Source organism: Sorex fumeus, unplaced genomic scaffold (assembly GCF_029834395.1).
Source record: "Sorex fumeus unplaced genomic scaffold, SorFum_2.1 ptg000061l, whole genome shotgun sequence".
Taxonomy (NCBI): Eukaryota; Metazoa; Chordata; class Mammalia; order Eulipotyphla; family Soricidae; genus Sorex; species Sorex fumeus.
Genome location: NW_026606118.1, coordinates 32335737 through 32359545, shown reverse-complemented (window position 1 = coordinate 32359545; position 23809 = coordinate 32335737). Strand labels below are relative to the sequence as shown.

Sequence of the window (23809 nt, the reverse complement as noted above, 5' to 3'; positions counted from 1 at the left end):
GCATATGAAATTTTGTCTGATATTTCACTATGAGTGGAAATATCAGGGAGCCTGTTAGATGTAGACATCTGGAACTCAGGAAAAGAGTTTTGACTTGAAATACAATTTTTAGAATAATTAGGGGATCAGTGGTCACGGTCACAGTCCTCCGGTTGTTCATAGATTGCTTGAGTGGGCCCAGTAATGTCTCCATCATGAGACTTGTTGCTACTGTGTTTGGCATATCGAATATGTCATGGGGAGCTTGTCAAGCTTTGCCGTGCAGGTGAGATACTCTTGGTAGCTTGCTGAGCTCTTTGAGAGGGGCAGAGGAATCAAACCCAGCTCAGCAGGGCTGGATGCGTGCAAGGCACACACCCTACCACTCTGCTATCGCTCCAGCCCATGTATCAGTGGTATTAAAAAAATACTTGGGGCCTCTCAAGCAGTGCTCAGGAGGCCAGGGGTCTCCTCCTGGTGATTCTTGGGCAAATTGGCCTGTGGTTCAGTGAAAATGTTTAAAGATAGAATGCTGTTCATTCTGTGGTGAAAGGGATTACTCTGGTCGGTATGGTGGTGTTGGGGGTCTAATGGGCAACACCTTTCAGTACTGGGGACCTACAGGGCTGCACCTTAGTGCTGGGAAACTACAGAGCCACACCTCACAGTGCAGGGCATAAAGGGCCATACCTCACAGTGCTTTTGGGCTTCCAGGGCTGTACCTGGCAATGCTCAGTAGGTGGTATAGTGTTAGGTGTTGCACTAGGGTTGGCCAGATGTAAGACATGAACCTTAACCCCCGCATAGCTCTCTGCTCCTATCAATCGTATTTAAAGATTTGTTATTGTTAATATTGCCCAGAGAGTAAATCTATATGGATACAAGTTAAAAGAACTTGACCCTGAGGCCCCATATTTTGAGGTTAAAGTGATGCTAATTTATATAAGACACTTTCTCAATCCTATTATTATAACTCCTGTAAGCATGGCATTGTGCCATGGCTTGTGAAATATCCTTTGATGAACTTCCGATTTTTCTCGCTATCATGTATTTTATCCAGGTTACTTGTAACTAGATTCTCCTTCCTCTGGAGAAATAACCAATCAAAAGATGAATGGGTATCTATACATCATTCACTATTTAGTGTATTTTCCATTAAAATCACTGAAGGCTACATATACTTAGAAAAAAATAGTGAAATTCAATCAACCTAATCAGTGACTGAATAAATAGCAATACTCCTATATTAATAAAAAATAGTGAAGTAAGTTAAATTTTCTCATGACTATGTTTGTAGAGATGATGTTCCTAGGCACTACGACTTAGCAAATGGTTGATGTGCTTCGTCCTTTTTCAGCGCACTGATATGGTGAACTAATTATCCTTTGGGTTGGATGCATTTTATGACGTTTAGCACCTTTTCTGGCTTCTATTGACTAAACAAGGTGCCAGTAGCATCTCTATCCCTCCCCACTCTTCATTTATTTGCTAATTTTTAAAATATTTTTAAAATTTTTGCTTTAAGCACACTGTTCATCAATTGCGGGCCCAGTAACGACTCCATTGTGAGACTTGTTCCTGTGTTTGGCATATGGAATACATCCCGCCCCTCTTGGAGAGCCTGGCAAGCTACTGAGAGTATCTCGCCCACAGGGCAAAGCCTGGCAAGCTATCTGTGACGTATTTGATATGCCAAACACAGTAACAACAGTAACAACAAGTCTCACAATGTTACTGGGCCCACTCGAGCAAATCGATGAACAACGGGAGGACAGTGACCGTGACAGTTTTAAGTACTATAATTTAAAATATTAATAATAGGTGGGTTTAATCCAAAAAAAGTTCTAACACAACTTCACACCTTCCACTAAATGTCACCTTCACCCCACCATGACCCCAGGGCCCCGTCCTCATCCTGTCCCTCCAGAAGTGAAATGCTTCCTATTAAAGATTGGTTTTTGTTTCTATGGCCTTTGAATATTTGTTGTTTCATCACTATGTAACTTTATGTACACATATGTGGGAGGTCCCTCTGTATCTGTCCCTCTTCCTCTAACTAATTTCATATATTAGTTTTCAGATCCATTCATATAAGGGTAAATTGCTTGACTTCATCTATTCTTAAAGTCGAGTATCCATTCATTGTGTATATGTACCACAATTCCCTGTTCACTTTACTGTCTAAGACATTTCTAAATGTAGGTAAGTGTCTTCTGAGGGGAAGCAAGAAACACTGATATATATTATGTATGGACTGGAGTGATAGCACAGCACGTAGGGTGTTTGCCTTGCACACAGCCAACCCAGGACAATCTGGGTTCAGTTCCTCCGCCACTCTCGGAGAGCCTGGCAAGCAACTTAGAGTATCCCGCCCTCATGGAAAAGCCTGGCAAGCTACCTGTGTTGTATTTTATATGTCAAATACAGTAACAACAAGTATCACAATGGAGACGTTACTAGTGCCCGCTTGAGCAAATGGGTGAACAATGGTTCGACATTGCTACAGTGCTACAGTTCATACTTTCAGTGAATTATTTGTTTATGTATTTGTTATGTTAAGTATGAGGGGATAGGATGATGAGATAATTATATATTATAAAATTATAGCAAGAAAACAAAATAACATTTCTAAATTCACAAGGTAGAGTAACAAATACTATACTATCAAGAGGGAAAGTCTTTTCAAAAAGGGTCAAGAAAGGAATTAGAGATAACCTAGGTTAAATCTACTGGAATTTCAAATGACAGGATAATTTTCATGGATGCAAGAAGCCCTATTTTTGGCTGGAAAGTGACAGGAATAAGACTCAGGAGTGCAAAATATAAGGCAGTGGGGTTTGCCCAGAAATGTGAATTGATTATAATTACTGAATCAGGTATTGTGGGATAAAGATGTGGAAAGGTAGGAAATCTGACTGCGAAGTGCTGAGACCAGACTAAAAAGAACTTTGAAGCCAAGCTCTGGCATTTACATGTCCCTTGATGTCTAGTCTGCTGCTTGTCATTGCATGGTATAGACATATAATATCTCTGTGGTTTTGGGCTTTTTTTCTTGGGCCTGGAACTCACATAATTTTTGAGCAAGGGAGTAATATTTTTGTGATGATGTTTTAGGAAAATTAGGCAGATGGTAGGATGATTAGCGAAGGTGTGAAACTGGGCATGGAAGATAGTTTGGGAGCCCTGGAAGCTGTTTTTCTATGAACTGAAATGAGCTGTAACCAAGGGCAGAAAATGTGTTCTGTACATAATCTTGGATTTTCTTGCCATAGTGGTTTTGTGCAAGTGAGAGTGACTCATCTCTGCTGTTGGGGTCTGAACACAACCAGGGATAATAGTAAATGATTGTCAAGATGGTGTTCCAAAAAAAAATTCATTTGCATATTAAAGCGGTAGACTGTGGACCACACATAGCCAACTCCTGACTTTGTGTGGGAGCTATGGTGGAAGGACGGAAAGAGAAAAAGGAAGGAAGTTGGGAGCTAATGAATAGGACTAAAAAGAGAAGAAGATGATAGATTTGGATAGAAAAAGACAAGGATTGTGCTAGAGTTTCAAGTTTAGGAGATCTCAGGCAATGCACTCAAGAGCAGGTGTCAGTGAATTAAGAAAAGAGAGGATGTGTTTTAAGTAACTAGCAACTAGCAAAGCCTGATCATGGCTGGCCACATAGAGCAGCATTTAAGTATTTATCTGGAGGTGTTGTATATAAGGGAGATTGTTAATTGGCAAAAGGCTTGAAGGATGAGGATATATATGTAATACAAGAATTATGATGTGGCAGGTGATCAAGAAACCAGTAGAGAAGGAGAAGAGATAGGGAAAGAGAAGGAAGATCAAAATACAAGTTATTAAACTTTTTTTCCTTTTGCAAAAATAGATGGGTTTCAGCGCCAGTGACCAAGGAAGTTTTTCAGGGGTAGTTTGTCCTCAGTATCTGACATTTTGGGAGACCAAGCCGAATGGGAACTTCAAAAAAGCTGTTTGGTCTGATGATTAGAGGACCATTGGCCATACTTCAGAATGCTTTCCCGCTGGACTTGAGGCCAAAATAGACATTTTGGAAGTTCAGTGGAGGAAGATGATGAGGAAGAAAAAGGAAGCTTGTGAATTTAAAGAAGACAAATCAAACATGAATTGAAGAAAACGCATTTTTCAAGTAATGGGAAACTTGTGTGATGACAAGAGTAGACTCAGGACATGGTGGAAGGAGTAATGAGCTCAGGGAAGGTCAGCCTGAGAACGAGGCTGCAGAGGAAGCTCTCCTACCCTCTGACTCACAGGGTGCGAAAGAGCACCTCAATTCTGGGTAGTCTGGATGCTTTCTTTTTTGTTTGTTTGTATAATACAGGAAGAAAAATATATATGTATGCATTTATATGTATGTGTATTTAGGATAAAGTCAGGAAGTAGATGGAAGCACAGTTGCATTAGAATTTAAGGAGTAAGAAGAAGATTAGCAATGATCATTGTTTTGAATAATGGCAGAGAGCTCCTGGAACTCAACACAGATTATTGAGAGGCATTCTTGGGTTTCCTTTAGAAGAATAGGTCACGCTGACTAGGATTTAAGACTCCGTGTTCACATTGAATATTGTTTATTTTATTTTATTTTTGCATTGACGCCATTAAGAAGAGACAAGAGAAAAATAAACACTTGTGGTTCACGAAAATGCCTCTCATTATCTTTGGAAGAAACTGCTCGCTCTGTTTTCTTTGGACACAATGATGTCCAACAAAAAGAAGAGGCTGTTTCGTTAGATTGGACTGGGTCAGAGTTGACAGCAGAGCCACGCTGGAAAAGTACTGTTCTTCCAAGTCCAGGAAATTTGACCATTTTTCTATCATTTTAGATTAAGAATTGATTTATGTGATCAGGTATCTGACCTGTAAGGGTTAATGTGTTGAGAAGTTTATTATTTACTCTCTTGTCTGGACCCAGGAGAATAGAGTAGGAGTCTAGAAATACCAAAGGGCTAAAAAAAAAAAAAGAAAGAGAAAGAAAACGGAAGGAGGGAAGAAGGAAGGAAGGAAGGAAGGAAGGAAGGAAGGAAGGAAGGAAGGAAGGAAGGAAGGAAGGAAGGAAAGAAGGAAGGAAGGAAGGAAGGAAGGAAAGAAGGAAGGAAGGAAGGAAGGAAGGAAGGAAGGACAAATGCTGCCTACTTTCTTTGCTTGGCTTACACTACTTTGACCAAATTTCTGTTTGGGAAGCATGTTGACAGTGCAACAGTACATTAAGTGGATTCTGAACCCAAATGCTTTTATCTCACGGATGATAGAGCTGTATGTTTATTAGCTCATATAGTTCTCTAGGAGCTAGATGAGGTAGATACTGTTCTTATTCCCCCATTTGTTGGTGAGGAGTCACCAAACTAGCGTGTGGGGGAGCAGGAGTTTAATCCAGGCATCTATCTCCAGAGCTGACATTATAAACTGTAAGGTAAATCTCCTGGGAAAATGACTCATACCTTCAACAAGAATACTGAAATGCTTTGAGTTTTTATGCATAAGGAAAACTGTAATCTATCCATTTTGTTCTAGCAGCATTTCCCTTAATTCGCGCACCAGAAATAATGTAAAAGAGATGGATTGAGGACTATATAATAGGTGTTATTTCTTTTCAGTTTACTGATTAAAAAATGACTTTAATGGGATTTAAAGTTTGAACTGTTTTTTTTTTCTACACCAGGATCTGTAGGAAGATTAAAATACATATATTTTATATTTCTTTTACATTAAAATGTTGTAATTCTGGAGTCAGAGTGGTAGTACAGTCCGTAGGACATTTGCTTTGCATGCCACGGACCTGGATTCCATCCCCAGCATCTTATATATGGTTCCCTGATTCCACGGGGACTAGTCCCTGAGTGAAAAGCCAGGAGTACACCATGAGCAATGCTGGGTATGTCCAACAAACTAACAAACAAAAATGTTGCACTTCTTTTAAATGCTAAACTTGCAACACAGGACTAGAGGATTTTTTTTTACAGTTACTAAGGGCATTTATAGATGATATTATTCTGCCCCTTTATTTTACATATGTAAAAATGGAGAATGAAAGAGCTTAAGCAAATGCACTCGTAACAGCACTGTTTTGAAAATTTTTGTTTGTTTTTTAATAATTCAGAACTAAAGTTTGGGTACTTTCATATGCAAATTTATTTTACATTTAGAAATTAAAATCACTCCGAAAATTGCAATGCATTCAGTTGTTTTAGTAAGGAGCTGATAAAGTACATGCATTGAACTATAGCTGTTGGCAAATCAGGCTCATTTAAGAAACTTCAGGCAAAGGTGTGAAACACCATTTTGCATGTTTGTGTTCCTCCTGGTTATTATTTACTGCTCAATCAGCATTAACAAAAAAAATAATTTGGCTGCTAAGATACTCTAGTGTAGAATTTCAAAGGACCTTATTAGAGAAAGATGTAATTTCATCCTCCGGGTCTTTTATATAACAGGGTGCATATTTGGGTTACTTCATTTTGACCCGGAATTAAACAATAGATTAAAGTTGTGTACAGGAAGTTAAGGTATTTATTCAACAAAGATTTAAAAGTATATTATGATTGGTTGTCTTTCCATTTGTTCAGGATTCTTTATGTTTTAGAGCTTATGCTCTTGTTTTGACAAACTCTTATCTGAGTAGCTCCTCTCAAAACTTCTTCGATTATTTTATAAATCTATAAAATGTAGACATTGGATAATTACTTGGATCATTAATTGGATAATCAACAGTTTTTAAATACAGAACTCTAATAAAATATAGAAATATATAATATGTTTTTGTCTGTGGCCTTTCTCCTGTTTTTAAATACATAACTTTGGAATTATATATATATATTTATACATATATATGTATATAATATGTTTTTGTCTGTTGCCTTACTCCTTTTGCTATTACATCCATATGTAAGATATTTGGTTATGAAAAATATATAGTAGATATCACATATCATGTAGTGTTTTAAATACTACTAATAAGGGATATGAGCCTAAAAGTCAGTAAATTAAAACTAAAAGTCTTTCCAGTTTTAATTTGAGACTCTCCATAAAATGAAAACCGGAGTGTCAGAGAACTAGTCCTTCTACTCTATAGCAGCTTATGTGTCTTTCAAGAAACCCTTAAAGGTAATCACCTCTGTTCTATCCTCACAATACCGCGCCCCCTACTTCTCTGCTCCGTGATTTATACACTATTATCATCCCTGATTCCACTTTGGGGTGACTGTTTCCATCCTCACTGTGAGATTGTAGATTTCTTTTTTTCCATGAATTAAAGTTATTGTTGGCTGTAATCCCAGCTAGACTGAAGTATTGTTTTTTCTGAGATTGTTTGTTTAATATTTCAGAGTTGGAAAGTCATTCAAAATTAAGGGGTTTCTATACTAGGAAAATAATTTTTGATTGAAACCTTTTGTTTAATTCTAAAAGGTGTTGAAATGTTTGTTAAGTAACTTGTTCTTGTTGGTTGTGTAAGAGGTCTTTCTGGCTTGCTTGTGGGCTGAACATTTATGTGGTACCTACTGTAATGATGTTTATTTCTTGGATGATTCAGTCACATTCCATGGTGCAAAAGTTACTCTGAAGAAGTAAATAAGAAATTATTAATTGTAATTTTATGTTAGACATAATCATTTTATAATGTTGAATTAGCTTGTGAATCTTCAAGGGAATAAATCTTACAATGACCATTTCCGGCTTCAAAATTCTAATATTTTAACACTAGAGTAATTTCTCTCTTTACCGCTTAGTTTACTTTGTTGTTTCTTGCACTGTCATTAGGACTGAATGTACATTATCTTCACTGAACTATTAATGTAAATCTTGGAATTAAAAGTAATTCTCTGAAGGTCTTCAGGATATTGTTACACGAACAATACTTGAATGGCAATGTAGGACTCTTAACTAGAAAACTGCTTTACTGCTAGAGTTTATCAGACTGGTTATATAAAAATTTATGTAAAAAATTTAGAAAAATAATTTATCCCACTACTTTATTTATTTAATACTACTTTGGGCTGAGTTAACAAGTGTAGAAATCTATAAAATAGGAAAACATTTGCTCAGGTTATTGTTTATATACTGGCTTTGGAGAGCTAGTACAGGTGTTAAGGTGTTCTCCCTGGCATATGTTCAACCATGGCATATACCCACCCATGGTTGATACCCAGTATTAAATGAATCCTGACCACTGGCAGGTATGGCTGTGGAGGATTCTGAGCACTTCTAGTTGACCCAAAATACTTCTGAGTCCTGCTGTGACCCTGAATGCTCCTGAGCACTGCAAGATAACCCTGAATACTGAGCACTGACAGTGTGGTGCTAGTGGTCCCCAGCCCTGCAGTGCCCGAGTGGCACAGCATTCTCTGACCTTCACATTGAAGCAGCAACCCTGTGGGCCAAGAATTACCAGTAGTGATTCTAGAGAATCTAGGAAAAAAAATAATTTTTTAGGATAAAACATTCTATAATATCGTATGATATATGGGTATAGATTTACAAAAGCTTCCCAGTTTAAGCATGTATATTAAAATCTTCAAATTATTTCTCTAACAGTCAGTCCTTTGTGTAGTCTTTGAATTTTAAAATGTGAAGCAAGATAACAAATTTATCTTTATTTATTTTATTAATTTTCACAGGGTCTTCCCAAGCAGGAGCATTGGGGTTATTCCTGGTGACTCTTGATCCAACTGTAGGGTTACTGCTTGGGCCAGCAGAGTGAGAGCCATTGGGGCGAGGCCCAGTGAGTACTCCAAGAGCCCTGCTATTCTGGTCATTGAATTTGCAGCTTTGTGCATACAAGGCCCATGCTCCACCCCACTGAACTATCTTCCTACCCTCCTGTATTAATTTTATTGATTTTTAATTTTTGTTGTTGTTGTTGTTTTGGGCTACATTTGGCAGTGCTCAAGGTTTACTTCTGGCTCTGTGCTCAGGAATTACTCCCAATGGGGCCCAGGGGACCATTGTGATGCTGGGGATTAAACCCAGCTCATCCACGTACGAGGCAAGTGCTCTCCTTGCTGGATTTTTGGACTGGAGCGATAGCACAGCAGTAGGGCGTTCGCCTTACAAGCGGCCAACATGGCCGACCCGAGTTCGATTCCTCCGCCCCTCTCGGAGAGCCCGGCAAGCTACCGAGAGTATTCGATATGCCAAACACAGTAACAACAAAGTCTCCAATGGAGACGTTACTGGGCCCGCTTGAGCAAATCGACGATCAATGGGAGGGCCTTTACCTTTTATCTTTTCCCAGGGATTAGTTTTAAATAGGTTTGGATGCTTTACTGCCTTGATTATATATGAAACTGGCATGAATTTATTTTTTTAATTTATTTTTTATTAGTGAAACACTATGAGGTACAGTTGTAGATTTACAAATTTTTGTGCTTGGGTTTCGGTTATACAATGATCAAATACCCATCCCTCCACCAGTGCCCATTTTCCACCACCATGGATAATATCCCTCTCCCCTATCCCCCCCATCCCCCCCTGCCACTGTGGCAGGGCATTCCCTTTTGTTCTCTCTCTCCTTTTGGGTGTTGTGATCAGCAAAAGAGGCATTGAGTGGCAAACATGTTCAGTCCAGTCTACTTTGAGCCTGCATCTCACCTCCTGGGAGGATCCTCCAAACACCCTCCATTTGGTGCTCCCTTCTCTATCTGAACTGTCCTTTCCCCTAGAATACCCGGCTGGCCGCTAAGCTATGGAGTAATCCTCCTGGTGTTGATCTCAGCTATTCTTGGGTATTAATCTCATATTTTGTTATTTTATATCCCCCACATGAATGCAATCTTTCTATGTCTATCCCTCTCTTTCTGACTCATTTCGCTTAGCATGATACTTTCCATATTGTACCACTTGTATGTAAATTTCATGACTTCATCTTTTCTAAGAGCTACATAGTACTCCATTGTGTAAATGTACCAAAGTTTCTTTAACCAGTCATCTGTTCTTGGGTACTCAGGTTTCTTCCAGTTTCTGGCTACTGTAAAGAGTGCTGCAATGGCATGAATTTATTAAGTTGGAGTTACATTAGACAACTTCTCTTGATGTGCCAACTTCAGTCCTTTTGAATTCATCTTTGCTTTTTGGCACAAGAAGAACCCAGGCCTGCTTTGTACTGTCACTTCACTAGATATTGAAACAGGTAATTTTCCTAAGGAGCTCCACTGTAAACCATAATCGTGATGCTGAATGGAAGGAAACTGGAGTGTCATTATGTTTAGACAACTTTCAGTGGAAACGTTAAGTAGAAAATACGTTCAGTGGGCAACTTTCAGTAGAAAATACTTTTTCTTTTCTTTTAAATCATGTTTCTACTGGTATCCTGAATTTAAAGTTTATTTGCTGTTAAAAAAGAAAAGAAAAATCACTGTGAGATATGGTGGCATAATGATTAGTTCCTGTTCTGAAAAGTGTACTGACTGCGTGACCTTGAAACATGTACAAAATTTCTCTTAGCTTCCATGTCTTAAACAGAATAATAAAAGTAATTCCTAGAGGAGGTTGTTGTGAAAAATAAATGTATTATTCTATGCAAATTGTTTGGAACCATCCCTGGATAAGATTTTGCTAAAATGCAAGGTTAAACGAATCAGATCTTTTATTTCTCCATTTTTGGACGACAAAATTGATAATAGCATGAGGTTAAACGTAATACATATATGTTCATCTTCCATTTACTGAATGCTTGTGAGGGTCTGGGCACTATGTTTCCCTGGAGCTATTTAAAGATAAGTCAAAGAGTTAACTGTCCTGCAAAGTTAAGACAAGTGATAGAACTGTATATAAGCTTTCTCACCAGTGAGTAATTTTTGCTGGTTGGAGAGTGAGGAAGGACTCCTTTTAGATCATTAATTGATTGGTGGCCAGAGAGAAATTTTTACCATACAGAGAATGAAAATAGAGTGAAATTATTTGTTGGAGATCTTTAAGATAGGAACTTCTAAAGGATGTTCTCAGAGAGTTTTGGTAATGGAGTAAAAACCATCCACACATGGGCAGCAATGTGTGCAGTTATTCAAAGAAAAATTCTAAAAATCATGATTCTATTTCCATGTATTCTACAATATTACTTCTTTGATGATACTTTAAAATATTTATTTCTTTGATGACACTTTAAAATATATTTTTGCATCTTCATACGTGTGTGATTCAAACCCCATCACATAGTGATGTTTTATTGTTGAAATAGTAAACACTAAAAACATTTTAAGCAAACAATTAAAAGCTAATATCTGTTCTTTCACAGTGGAACTAAAATTAGAAATTTAGTTGTTTAATGTTTCTAAAGTTTATTCTCTGATTCTGTCACCATAACTCAGTAAACTGTAAGGTAATGACAATAACCCAGAATTAGTACACATATGAAGCTGAATAACTGATATTTCTTTTAGGTGCTAGAGTCTTTTATTGTCACCTTTACTTATAATTAGCATTAATAATAAATTTTATACAAAAACCATTATTTTTTTTTTACTTATTTTTTTAATTTTTATTTTTTGGCTTTTTTGGGTCACACCCGGTGATGCACAGGGGATACCTTCTGGGTTTTGCACTCAGGAATTAGTCCTGGTGGTGCTCAAGGCACCACATGGGATGCTGGGAATTGAACCCAGGTTGGCTGTGTGCAAGGAAAACGTCCTACCTGCTGGACTATAACTTCAGCCCCTGTTTCTTTCTTATTTAGAAAAATGTGAGGGCAGGAATATGGAGAAGTACATGCTTGAGAGAGAATATAAGCTTCCCCATAGTGGAAATAGGCAAGCAAAGAAATATAAAGTCAAGCAATTGATATACATATTCAACAGAGAATATAAGAGCAAGGCTAACTATTTGTTTTAGAATAAAGCAGTCTTTGCTGCCTGTTTCATTTTCAGGAATGCTGTAATTAAAGTAAGTGTCAGATGGAGGACTATTATGAGGTAACCATTAAAACTTCTAAGGAATACAATAGTTTTTTTTTGACTGACTGCTGTTTATCTTTGTTCTTGTATGTCTTATCATTTTTCCAGTGCTCAAAAGTTAAAATAAGATTTTTCTTCCCCAAATTTTACGTAACTTCATCTTGGCTTTCCTTCTCACGTGTTTCACATTTTATACCTTTTGACAATAATAAAACTGGAATATCAATGCCAGTCATGCTGATGAATATGATGAATGTATTTGTATTAATGCTCTGCATGAGGGTTCTGAAATATTTAAGTATTATAGTCATAAGAGTCTATTAAATCAACTTGATAAGAAACTTTACATTTGTAAACCATTCAGTAAAAAATTCTTTCGGGAGAAATTCCTTAAGAAAAACATGATGAATGAACTTTAAGCATTATACTATTATATTAATAACACACAATGAAAATTCTTACCACTATCATTTTGGGCTGATGAGTTTTTTCCTTTTTGAGCATTCTGAATTTTCAGGTGGATGTTGGTGGACTAATATAATTTTTATGATTACCAAAACTGTTGTGGGCTCCTGTAGACCATTTTTTAAATTTCTTTATAAAACCAATATGCTAATAATATAAAGAACTGATTCTCCATATGATAATGTTATTTATAAAACACTACACATCATGCATAGTGGTAGTACTTGTGCATTCTTTTTTCTAATTTTCATACATTTCTATAATGTAGATGCTATTTGTATATCACTGTTTTAAATCTGAGGATAGTTGAAACTTTAAATTGTTAAATATCATGCACAATAGAAGAATATGAGCTAATTTTGAACCTGCTTTCACAATCCAACTTTTTACCAACAATGTTAGGCTTGATTTCTTTCTTACTTGTCACTGATAAATTTATACAAAATTTCTGCAACAAATTTTTGGCCAGTATTCATTTTGGATGAAGAAACGTTCTGGGCTTCCAAAGAAATAACTTGGATAGACATGTCCATAGCTCTCAATGAATTCAAAATCTACTGGGTTCTGTGGTTATTGAGCTCTGAGTATGAGGAACTATGGAAATGCTAAGGGGTATGACTAAATCTGCCAGGAAGAATCTAGGAAGCATCAGGTGGAATTCTTGAAGGTTAGCTAGCCTAGAAGTGGAGGAGAATATTCCAGAAACTGAAGACAGTGTTCACAAACTGTTGGTTTTATAAGTGATTCAAAAGCTTGATTTTGAAAGACCTTGAGACCTATTTGAGAATCTTGGACTTTTATTGTACACAAACTGGAGAAATAATAAAATATTTTAGGCAGTCATAAAATTAGATTTGCTTTTGAACAAAGATTTTTCTAATAGTTCTGTGTAAATTTTATCACAGTGGGGTGCGTATAGTGAGGGAGACTGGATTGAATGGTGTCTGGAATATATTGAATCACTCCTTTGGGAAACAGGGGAGATAGAAATAGAGCTTAATGAATACCTGAGATTGCAATTTGATGCTTCATTTGTGGTGCATTGATTTTTGGAGTCTAGACTATTCTCATGCACCAAAATTGACAACTATTTCACAGTTAATTCATTAGATGTTTATTTTGTAAGTGAAATAATTGAAATTTATTCAACAGAAAACCTTAACATTTGAGAAAATGGTTTAACAAAAAGTAGTCATTTATACATCTTAATTTTCAGCAGTTCTGTGTTGTTAGGAGCTAGAAGATAAGTCTCGAGAAATAGGCCAGACCAGATTATAGAGAATTATATAAATCATATAATTTGGGTTGGTCTGTGAGATTTTTCTAGAGGATCTTTGTAACATAATGGTCAAGAATGCATTCTAGGCACTGAATTTTAATCCAGCTTCTATAGGCTCTTTCATGTTCAAATACCTTTCCAATTATTTCCACCTCTAAAGCAAAGGTATTGATAATCTATCTTCGAGGGTTAGTTTGAGTCAATTTATATAGAAATACTATCCTCCCAGGACTTGCAAGGAAATGGTAGTACTGCACAGAATAAATAAAATCCTTATTCCCAAGCACTTATTTTCAGGAGGGGCTAGCAGGGGGAGATGACACTAAACAATATAAAATAAAAAAAACATTGTATGTGAAATGATGGGAGTATATGGGATTCACAGGACAGGCTGGGAGGCAAAAAAAGGGGAGATAGGAGTTTGCAATAAAGTTAGGAAAATGCACTTTTGAGAAAATAACAGTTGATTAACCCTAAGGGAGAAAGGAATCCAATGAAGAGAACATTTTACGGTAAAGAACATTCATACAGAGGGAACAGCAAGTGCAATACCCACGAGTAGAATATGTGGGGCATGTTTGAGGAATATACATAGTCTCTATTAATGATAACAGAGCAATTAAGTGTAAAATATGAGATTGGACTGTTGCTATGATCTAGAGTTTTTAGCTCTTTTTTGGTAATTATTATTACTTGGACACTTTGGAGTGTTTGGGGCAAGAAGTAACATGATTTGAATGCTTTGGTTGTTTTTTGAGAACAGCAAGGTCAGAAGGAAGAAGACCAGTGATAAAGCCAATGTGATAAGGAGGAAGTGCTGGGAATTTGTCTTTGTAAACCAATTTGCTTAGTGTCTGGCTCAGAGTAAGCAAACAAAAAATATTAGCTATCAATTTATTGGATTGTTAACACTCAGCAAAGAGCTGAATTCTTTTTTTTTTTTTTTTTTTTTGGTTTGCTGCAGAAACCTATGTTCTCCCTTAACTATGGATCTTAATTACTTATATGTTTGGGTATCTTTACTGATTTTATTTTTTTACCACTTTGGAGAAACTCGTGTTTTCCCTAACACCCACCCCATGAGCACTTCTCTCTCTCTCTCTCTGTCTCTCCCTCTCTATCTATCTCTGTCTCTCTCTCCTTTTCTCTCTCTCTCTCTCTCTCATCCTTTCCTCTATCCTAAGACGGTTTTGTTCGATAAATTCTATCTTACTACCCCGAATAAATTAAAACCAAAAACTCGAACGATAAACAACAGGCACTACTCTCTCTGTGTCTCTCCCTCTCTATCTCTGTCTCTGTCTCTCCCTCTCTATCTATCTCTGTCTCTCTCTCCTTTTCTCTCTCTCTCTCCCTCATCCTTTCCTCTGTCCTAACACAGTTTTGTTCGATAAATTCTATCTCACTACCCCGAATAAATTAAAACTGAAAACTCAAAAGATCAACAACAGGCACTACTCTCGCTCTCTCTCTCACTCTCTCTATATCTCTGTCTCTGTCTCTCCCTCTCTATCTGTCAAAGAGCTGAATTCTTTTGTTCATTTTCTTACATTTTCATTGCTGATATAATGCCCTCAACGAGTTGATGTGCATACTCTGCTAGTCTTTCTTTGAAGTGGGATGAGTAGAACTATTAGCAGCTGAGATGTAACAGCCTCATCGGCAGACAGCTGTTTTGTGGAGTCAAGCATTGGGATTTTGTTGAGATTATTGCTGTCACTTAGGGAGTATGTATGATCCTGCATTGTGAAGGATCCTTACCAGGTTCTCTCCTTAATTTTCTAGTAAATCAACATCTAGCTACTATTCTATCAGAAGTCAACAAAGGTTGCTGAGGAAGTTGAGTGTACTATTTAGTTAGACAACTGGTAAATGACAGACTGGTTTGGAAGGAGGCCATCTTTTGAACTGTGCTTGAAGGCCTCATCTCTATTAAACTTTTAAAGAAGGCTATTCATAGAAGAGTCTAATATATAGAAGACACACACACACACACACACACATATATATATATATATATAATGTATCTTTGCCATTCAGAGCATTTGAATGATGGTTATTATATTTGTGTTTATAAGTATTATTGGGGGGGTTAATTTATTCTAGCCACTTTGCCAAAATGGACAATATCATCCTTTAAGGGGTGCTAGAAGGTTCCTTGTGGACTGTAGTAGCCTTGGATACAGTTGAATGGGGTTGCTTTCTCTCTGTTCTCTTATAGAAGGTGGTTTTTAATGGGGGTGAGGGTAATTTTTTTCTGAAAAAGGGTTATTAGATCAAATAAGTTCCAGAGTCCATGTCTGATATAATCACAGTGGATACTGGATACAAAATAACCACTTTCCCTAGCAGTTTAATGATGGCACAAAATTCTGTGATGTTTTTAGGTTCTTTCCTTTGTTGTGTAGTCTGAGAATTCATATTATATGATTATTGAAATGAATAGCAGAAACAAGAAGACTAGGGCAGAAAAAATGGTCAGACTTCTTGGTGAAGAAATTTTACCTAGATGAGTGGCAAAATTTAGATTAGAAATGAAAAGATTGATTTTCAACATTCTGAAGAAATACAGTGCCAGAAAGCACAGTCATTGGCATACAGTGTTGGAGGGAAGTTATGGACCAAACTTCTCATTTTTCATGTAAAGGAAGTTGGGTTCTCATCTTGGAATGACTTGCCATAGCCAGTAACTGGTAGAGCGAGTACTGTAATCTGGGCCTCTCGCATTCTGTACCCTGCTCAATTTTAATTTGATCAGCTGTTTTTCCAGGTGAAAAGTATATTCTCCAAGGGGAAAAACAAATACTTCTTTTATTCTCTCAAAACTTCTGAGAAACATAGTTTTATTGTGGAGATTTATTAGACATGAAATCTTTAATTGGAAAACCAGACCTGTATGTATCTTTCAGTTTTGTTACTTAGTAAAATTCTGTTAAGATGTTTAAAATCGCTCACTTTCCGAATAATTCTGTATAACACATTTTGCATTAAAACTGTTACTATAGCAGCCATATTTAAGGATATGTTTTTATAAATAAAACAGAAGGGTTAAATATTCCTTTTGTAGAAAGCACATAACTTTAAATCATGGAAGTACTGAACTTGATAGAGATCCTCGGCAGAAACTTTAAAAAACATTTCACATAGTATTTAATCTCTGCTTTCCAACCTCTGCAACAAACCCAGGAATGATTTATGCACAAGAAAAACAGTTTTTTTGTTATTTTTGCTAAGGTGCATTTATTGCATACACAGTAAGTGTTATAATAAAAACAAATATACAATTGGGACATTGTGTTTAAATTATCTTCCGTCATGTACTATATAAACCAACAATAGTTTGAAATGTATTTAAATTACCATCTGGGACAAAGCAAAAGCCATTTCAGGATCCAGCACATGATAAATGTGAGCCGAGTTTCATTAGAAGCCTCCTAGCACGTCTCTGCATCCTGAATCATTTCTTCCATGGTTTGAAAGAATTCCAACATCCGTCCTAGCTCCCAGAGGCTTGAGTATTTTTAATAGATCATGACAATTTTTTCTGGCCTTCTAAAGAATTAATAAAGTCAAACATTATTGTGCTTAGATTTCCCTTTGGTCCATAAAAATGAAGTTTAGGCTGTGTCTTTTAAAAACTTAAGCAGAATATCCCATCTGTTGAGAAAAGCCTTACTGGGATTTGACTGTGTGAAAGGAGAACTCTCCTTTTTTCAGAGTAAATTCATCTTAATTGAGAACCTACTGCCATAATAACAGGTAGGTATTAAATCAAGTACACATTAAGTGCTATGGGTTGGACACAATTCAAACTTTAATACTAATTGTGCATTCTGTAATCCAGCTCTGACTGGCTCAAAAGCCTGTCTGAGAGTTTTCCTTTCAGGTTACTGTTGTTTAATTTTCCTGTCTAATGGCAGCAATACAATTAGTGATCTTATTGTCTACCAAGCAGATTTTTAAGCACTTACAAATGATCTCATTTGTTCATAGTAATTATATTAGTAGGTACATTTATATTTACCTTAGTTTTCCCTGAGAAAATTGAGGGACTATAAAACAGTAACTTGCCCCAAATTACATGTAGTTATTTCCAAGTATCTAATTCAATCCTCAAGATAAGGGCATTGCCTTTGTTTTCAGAGCTTATATAACTAGAACCATAGAGAATAACTCAACAAATCATGTCTAAAACAGGAAAATTATCAGGAGTTAAACTCATGACTTCTAGTTCAAATTCAATATATTTTGACTAAAATATGCCTTCTTTTTAATAATTTTGTATTTTGTAGATATACATTTAACACAGCTCTGTAAAATATTTAATATAAGTTTAAGGTAATGTAAGGTAAGGTAAAGGCCCTCCCGTTGATTGTTGATTTGCTCGAGCGGGCCCAGTAACGTCTCCATTGGAGACTTTATTGTTACTGTGTCTGGCATATCAAATACTCTCGGTAGCTTGCCGGGCTCTCTGAGAGGGGCGGAGGAATCGAACTCGGGTAGGCCATGTTGGCCGCTTGTAAGGCGAACGCCCTACCCGCTGTGCTATCGCTCCAGCCCCCAATATAAGTTTAATATATAATTATATGTTTTCATAGGCTTTTTGAAGTTTTGAATTAAATCAAACCATGACTGAAACAACATTTTAATTGTGGATATGATTTTCTGTAGCTGCTAAACTTTTTGTGTTGTTAAAGTTTCATAGTTGCACTGGAAAATTATATTCACCTACTGATACAAAACATGTCAGAGCCAGAGAGAGAGTCCAGTGTGTAAAGCAAATTGTTTTCATACAGAAGACTCTGTTTTGACTCCCTGCAATATCCTTGAGCCCCTGGCCCTTTTAGGAATGATCCCTGATCTCTGAGTGTAAAGACTGGAGTAACCCCTGAGCACAGTTAGATGAGGCCCCAGAGGTCCAAAAACAAAACAAATAAAAAATATATCAAAATATACCAAATATTTTAAAGAATTATTTTTGTAGAGTAGTGTAGGCTTATTATGATGTTATTAAAATGAAACAAACTTCTTAGTATATTTCCTAAGAAGTTACTTTGATTTTCTGAAATGATATATACTATTCAATTCCTCCGCCCCTCTCGGAGAGGCCACCAAGCTACTGAGAGCATATCGCCCGCACGCAAAGCCTGGCAAGCCACCCGTGACGTATTCAATTTGCCAAACACAGTAACAACAAGTCTCAAAATGGAGACGTTACTGGGCCTGCTCGAGCAAATTGATGACCAATAGGAGGACAGTGACAGGCTATGAAAAAACCATCAAACCATGGAAGTTAAAAAAAATTAATGAATATACTGTATTTGTTTGTAGGAAGCAAATTTCAATATGTTAGACTTTTAAATAAAGTCTTATAATGGTTATATCATGATCCACTCCTATGGTAAATTTTAGATATACCAAAACCTTGAAACTTAATCTTAAATATAAATGAAGTAATGAATTATATTAAATGAAAGTTGGAAATGAAATTGCAATAATAGTCTTATGCTATTTATATTTTAACTTATTCGTTTATGTCTTTATGTAGGCACATGCAATCATAACAGATAAAAATGTTTCCCATTACAAATATATCTTTTGAAGTCCTGAAAATATTTTCTTTTATTTGACTCTAAAATTATATTTATTTTTTATTTAATTTTTAAAAGAAATTTTATTGAATCACCATGAGATAGTTATAAGCTTTCATGTTTGGGTTATAATCACACAATGATCAAACACCCATCCCTCCACCAGTGCACATTCCCCACCACCAATATCCCCTGTATAACCCTCTTTTCTCACCCTCCCTCTGCCTCCATGGCAGATATGTTTCCCCATAATCTCTCTCTACTTTTGGGTATTGTGGTTTGTAGTACAGACCCTGAGAGGTTATCATATTTGCTACTTTATCCACTTTCTGCACACATCTCCCATCCCAACTGGTTCCTCCAGCCATTTTTTTCTTAGTGATCCCATCTCTATTCCAGCTGCCTTCTCCCCTTTGCTCATGAGGCAGGTTTCCAGCTATGGAATAATCTATCTGTCCAGTGTATCTACTGTCCTTAGGAGTCGGCCTCATGTTATGTTTTTTGTTGTTGTTGTTGTTGTGTGAGTCATTTTTTTTTATAGGCTTACAAATTTTGTGCTTGGGTTTCAGTTATACAAATGATCAAGTGCCCATCCCTCCACCAGTGCCCGTCATCCATCACCACGGGTCCCAGCATCCCCCCCACCCCCATCCCCCCCCATCCCATCCTGCCTCTGTGGCAGGGTATTCCCCCTTGTTCTCTCTCTCTTCTTTTGGGTACTGTGTTTTGCAAGAGAGGCTTTGAGTGGTAATCATGTTTGGTCTATAGACTACTTTTAGCATGCTTCTCCCAAAATGAGTGCAGTCCTTCTATGTCTGTCCCTTTCTTTCTGATTCATTTCACTTAGCATGATACTTTCCATGTCTATCCATTTATAAGCAAAGTTCATGACTTCATCTCTCCTGACAGCTGCATAGTATTCCATTGTGTATATGTACCAAAGTTTCTTTTTTTTTTTTTTTAATTTTTATTAGTGAAACACCATGAGGTACAGTTGTAGACTTACAAATTTTTGTGCTTGGATTTCAATTATACAAAGTTTCTTTAACCAGTCATCTGTTCTAGGGCACTTGGGTTGTTTCCAGATTTTGCTTATTGTGAACAGTGCTACAATGAACATATAGATACAGATTTCATTTCTACTGTGCTTTTTTTTCATCCTCGGGATATATTCCCAGAAGTGGTATTGTGGGGTCATATGGAAGCTCAATTTCTAGTTTTTGAAGGACTGTTCACGTTGTTTTCCAGAAAGGCTGAACTAGTGGACATTCCCACCTACAGTGAAAGAGTGTGCCTTTTCCCCCACATCCACGCTAGCACTGGTTGCTTTTGTTCTTTTGAATGTGTGTCAGTTTCTGTGGTTTGAGAAATATCTCATTGTTGTTTTGATTTGCATCTCCCTGATAGCTAACAATGTGGAGCATTTTTTCATGTGCCTTTTGGCTATTTGTATTTCTTTTCTAAGGAAACTTCTGTTCATTTCTTCTCCCCATTTTTTGAGGGGTTGGAGGTGTTTTTCTTGTACAATTCTACTAGTGTCTTGTATATCCTGGATATTAATCCCTTATTAGATGCGTTTTGGGTAAATATTCTTTCCCATTCTGTAGGCTCTTTCTGTATTTTGGTCACTGTTTCTTTTGAAGTGTAGAAGTTTCTTAGTTTGATGTAGCCCCATTTGTTTATGTTTGCTTCCACTTGCATGATCAGTGCTGTTTCATCCTTAAAGATGTTTATAGCTTCAATGTCATGTAGAGTTCCGCCTACATTTTCCTCTATGTACCTTATGGATTCATGTCTGATATTGAGGTCTTTAATCCATTTTGATCTGACTTTTGTGCTTGGCATTAGGCAGAGGTCAGAGTTCATTTTTTTTTCAGGTAGCTATCCAGTTTTTCCAGAACCACTTGTTGAAGAGGCTTTACTTGTTCCACTTCACATTTCTTGCTCCTTTGTCAAAGATTAGCACTGTCATCCCATTGTTCATCAATTTGCTCAAGTGGGCCCAGTAATGTCTCCATTGTGAGACTTGTGGCTACTGTGTTTGGTATATCGAATACATCACAGCTAGCTTCCCAGGCTTTGCTGTGCGGGCTAGATACTCTCGGTAGGTTGCCGGGTTCTCTGAGAGGGATGGAGGAACTGAACCTGGCCAGCCACGTGCAAGGCTTAAGTGGTCGAATATTTGGTGGTCTGTGACAGAATATTCAACTCTGTTAATTGTTTTGCAGGTCTGTTTCTAGCCCAGTACCATGCTGTCTTAATTACTACTGCTTTTTAGTACAGTTTGAAGTTGGGGAGGGTGATGCTACCCATCTTCTTTTTCCCAAGGATTGTTTTAGCTATTCGCGGGGGTTTAGTGTTCCATATGAATTTCAGGAGTGTTTTGTCTATTTCTTTGAAAAATGTCATGGGTATCCTGATAGACTGCATTGAATTTGTATAGTGCTTTGGGCAGTATTGTCATTTTGATAATGTTAATTCTCCCTATCATGATCAGGTTATGTGTCTCCATTTCCTAGTGTCCTCTTTCGTTTCTTGAAGTCGTGTTTTGTAATTTTCCTTGTATAAGTCCTTCACCTCTTTGGTTAAGCTGATTCCGAGGTACTTGATTTTCTGAGGTACTATTGTGAACGAGATTTTTTTTTAATATCTATTTCTTCTCTTTCAGTATTTGTATATAATAAAGACATCGCCTTTTGGGTGTTGATTTTGTAGCTTGACACTTTACTAGACTGACCTATTGTTTCTAGGAGCTTTTCTGTAGAATCTTTAGGGTTTTCTAAGTATAGTATCATATCATCTGCAAATAATGATAGTTTGACCTCTTCCTTTCCTATCTGTATTCCCTTGATACCTTTCTCTTGCCTAATTTCCATGGCCAGGATTTCCAGTACTATATTGAGTAGGAGTGGCGAAAGTGGGCAACCTTGTCCTTTGCCCGATCTTAGTGGGAAGGCTTTTAGGTTTTCCTATTAAGAATGATACTTGTTGTCGGCTTGTGGTAGGTGACTTTGACTATATTGAGAAAAGTTCCTTCAATGCCTATTTTGCTGAGAGTTTTCATCATAAACGGGTGCTGGATCTTATCAAATGCTTTCTCTGCATCTATTGATATGATCATATGCTTTTTATCTTTTCTTTTGTTGATATGATGGATTATATTGATTGATTTCCGAATGTTAAACCGTCCTTGCATCCCTGGGATGAATCCTATTTGGTCATGGTGTATGATCTTTTTGACGAGTCGTTGGATTCTATTTACTAATAGTTTGTTGAGGATCTTTGCATCTGTGTTCATCAGGGATTTCGGCCTGTATTTCTCTTTCTTTGTGGTATCTCTGATTCTGGTATCAGGGTGATATTTGCTTCATAGAAACTGTTCGGAAGTGTTTTTGATGATTCAATTTCATGGAAAAGCTTAGAGGATTGGCAGTAAGTCCTCTTTAAAGATTTGGAAGAATTCACTAGTGAATCCATCTGGGCCAGGACTTTTGTGCTTGGGGAGACTTAGTACTACCTTTTCAATTTCCTTGATGGTGATAGGTCTATTCAGGTATTCCAGGTCTTCTTCCTTCAGTCTTGGGAGGCTATAGGTATCTAGAAATTTATCCATTTCCTTGAGGTTTTCGTGTTTCGTGGCATAAAGCTTCTCAAAGTACTCCCTGAGGATCTTTTGGATTTCTGTAGTTTCTGTTGTAATTACTCCCTTTTCATTTCTAAAACTATGGAACAATTCACAAATTTGCATGTCATCCTTGTGCAGGGGCCTTGCTAATTTTCTCTGTATCATTCCAATTTTAGTATATGTGCTGTCGAAGCGAGCACCCTGAAGATATTTTCAAACAAGTCTTTGTTTCTTATTCTGCTTAGTATAGAGCTGCACCAAAATACTTAGAAATGATTTTCATTCATTTACTTTTAATTATGTGTAAATTATTCATTGAATATGGGACTAAGGAAACTATTGAGCAAAGTCAGATAGTGTACTAATTCGTCAATTTCCTTGATGTCTCTTTTTTGGTATTGAATCACCATGAGATACAGTAGCAAATCATTCATGATTGAGTTTCAGTCATACATTTATCAAATACCCTTCCCTCCATTGGTGTACTCAGTATCCCTCTCATACCTCCCACTCCACCCTACCTCCTGATTCTATGGCAGTCACTTTCTTTCTTACTCCCTCTCTACTTTTTCTCATTATGGTGTGCAATACAGGTACTTAGAGGCCACCATGTTTTGTCCTTCGTCTACTTTCAGCACACAACTCCCATCCCAAGTAATCTCCCCAGTCATCGTTGTCTTAGTTGTCCCTTCTCTATCTCAACTGCCTTCTCCCCTAGCACATATTGCAGGCTTCCAAGTGTGGAGCAATCTTCCTGGCCTTGTCTCTACTTGTCTTTGGGTGTTAGTCTTATACCATGTTATTTTATATTCCACAAATGAGTGCAAGTCATTCTATGTCTCTCCCTCTTTCTGACGCATTCCACTTGGCATGATAATATGTCCATACACTTAAAAGCAAATTTCATGGCTTCATCTTATCTAACAGCTGTATAGAATTCCATTGCCTAGATATACCA

General features: G+C 37.0%; 1 protein-coding gene and 1 non-coding gene across 2 annotated transcripts in view; one reads left to right on the top strand and one right to left on the bottom strand.

The window, feature by feature from the left end:
* The window catches only part of EYA4 (EYA transcriptional coactivator and phosphatase 4), a 297621-nt gene that overhangs the window by 37017 nt on the left and 236795 nt on the right, over positions 1 to 23809 (top strand). The gene's annotated exons all lie outside the window — the stretch shown is intronic.
* On the bottom strand, positions 22945 to 23051 carry LOC130034911 (U6 spliceosomal RNA). The gene has a single exon (XR_008794207.1). It is a non-coding gene; the product is annotated as a U6 spliceosomal RNA (small nuclear RNA).